At 45.1% G+C, this 2,598-nt stretch overlaps 1 pseudogene; it reads right to left on the bottom strand.

The window, feature by feature from the left end:
• Positions 1-24: 24 nt before the first annotated feature.
• On the bottom strand, positions 25-2,214 carry LOC123177094 (cysteine-rich receptor-like protein kinase 10; annotated as a pseudogene).
• Positions 2,215-2,598: the final 384 nt, after the last annotated feature.

Raw genomic sequence — 2,598 nt, forward strand, 5'->3', positions numbered from 1 at the left:
AAAAAAAAAACTTTCTGAAACTTACTATGTACCAACTACTCTTCTCGTACTGTTTTCTTCGTTGTTATTTGAGCTGAATATTTTTGCTAGTCCAAAATCCGAAATTTTAGGATTCATTTCATTGTCCAAGAGAATGTTGCTTGGCTTAAGATCTCGATGTATAACACGCAGACGAGAGTGCTTATGTAGATAAAGAAGGCCTTCTGCTATTCCTTCAATTATTGCTAGACGTCTGTTCCAATCCATTAAAGCTTTTCTGTGTTCATCTGCATGAACTAAATATTAGCATAGCAGAGAAAAAAACATCTAAATAATAAAAGTTGGACACCTCATTCTCAAGAGAGTGCTATTAGGCATATAGGATTTCTAAAAACATTATAGTAGGATACTTATGTCATGTTTATGGCATCAGTATACTAAATGATAGCTATGAATCTAAAAATGCAAATGTGTACCAAATATGAAGAAGTCCAAGCTTTTGTTCGGCATGTATTCATAGACCAGTATCTTTTCCTCTCCTTGAGAGCAACATCCCAGCAGTCTCACCAAATTCCTGTGTTGAAGCTTGGCTATGAGCTGAACTTCATTTTTGAACTCTACCAAACCTTGTCCTGAGTGTGAAGCAAGCCTCTTTACTGCTATCTCCATTCCCTCAAGAAAATGTCCCTAGAGAAAAAAAGAGCACAACTACCAAGTAATTAGGAAAATGCAAATTAACTCCACTTTGTATCGATGTTCTTCGGAGTAATTATTTATACCAATGCTATATGTGGGATACAAATTTTTTTTAAGAGTTATGAATTTTCAGGGACATATAAAATATTTCTCTACTTAATATAAACGGGAGATTCTAGAAAAGTATGATATATGCACCTTATATACAGGGCCAAATCCGCCTTCTCCAAGTTTATTTTCTTCAGAGAAGTTACCCGTGGCCTCCTGTATCTGATCAAACTCAAAAAACGAAAACCCTGATAACATTCCTGTTTCCATATCCCATACTAGTTCATGATCCCCTCCGTGCAATTTATTAGTACGCCTTTCTCGCAATCTCACTGAACCTGAAAAATTGAACATTGGTGCTACGGATCGATCTCTCTAATTACTGCTCTGTATATTTAGTGGAGTACAAAGTAGCATTTCAGAAACGCATTTACCCACGTTTTCTGATCCTTCCTCTGAGGCAACGACAATAAACCATGAAGCAGAAAGCAGCTAGTGCCACAGCAGAAGCCACACATATTGCAATTATCCAAGGTTTGATTCCTGTATTTTAAAATTAAACATCCTCCGATGAATTATCAAGAGCTTGATCAACAGTAATATTTGAACTGTCTGGGCACGCACGAAACAAAATTAAATAAACGAACAGTTTTTTTCAAGGGAAATAAACGAACAGTTCGTGTACATACTCTTGCCTGGTGGAGCCTGAGTGATGGAGGATGGATTGATCCGCCGCATAGGCTGGTCGAAGAACATAAACGTCTCGAACCTGATGTTGCAGCGCAGGACGAAGATCCGTCCTCCCTGGCGCACGGACGTGGTGGCGTTGACCATGCCGATAAGCCGCTGGAGGCAAACCAGGCAATCACCGGCGGACAGGTCCGGCGTGCACTGTGTGAGGGAGTAGAGCGTTGGCACGGCATCCATCACCGCTGTGGAGTACCGCCTCGCCGTGTCGGCGGCCGAGTCCTGGGCTGTCACAGTCAGCAGGTTGTGGACGTCTGCGGCGGTGATGGTGGCGTCCGCGGAGATGTTCCCCGGATTCCATGCCTCGAAGAGCGTACCGTTCTCGGTGAGACCGGCCGCTGGGCTGAGGAAATCGCTCTCGCCAGAGAAGCCGAGTACGCAGCCTGGCCTCTGATTGTTTACGTCATCATAGTCGTAGTAGACGGTGGCGGCCTCGTCGTTGGGGCATGTCTGCTGTGCGTGCTGGAATGAGGCGGCAACACAGTCCGCACATGCCGTGTCGTTGGCGAAGTCGCCGCGGCAGAGCGCGAGCGCGTGCACCGCATCAGGTACTTGTCCAACGGTGGCGGCGGCAAATTGCTGACGGGAGGAGGAGGCATTAGTGGGGAGGGTGGCGGCAAGGGCGGCGAGGTTCGACTGATAGGTGCTGTTGGTGGTGTAGTTGCTGCCGCTGCCGCAGAGCTGTGCCGTTCCCGTTGCCGACAACGGCATCAGAAAAAGGAGCAGGACGCCGAGCATCAACATGTTAGCTAGCTAACCGCGGCACGGCCGGCCACGCTCTCGTTCTGTTTGTCCTAATTTTACCTTGCTTGCTTCCTCAGTTGTGTATCATTGCGTGGCTTTCAGCAATCAGCTCAGCAGTCAATAATTCTCTCGCAAAAAGCAGACAGTCAATAAAATGGAAACCGTCAATCACGGTGTCGATGAAACAATTATTCACGGCAGCTACCAACCGGCAGGGATCGAATAGAGCAATTAGTTAATCCAGAAGTCAATCAAGCCGTCGCAGGTTTATATAATGAAATAACTACTCGCCTGAATGAAATTTCCAACACACGATCTATCAATTGGACAACATCTTTTAAAGAAAAAGAGTTATGGCTTCGTGGCTATTATATTGCAAAAAAA

This window comes from Triticum aestivum, unplaced genomic scaffold (genome assembly GCF_018294505.1).
Source record: "Triticum aestivum cultivar Chinese Spring unplaced genomic scaffold, IWGSC CS RefSeq v2.1 scaffold289042, whole genome shotgun sequence".
NCBI lineage: Eukaryota > Viridiplantae > Streptophyta > Magnoliopsida > Poales > Poaceae > Triticum > Triticum aestivum.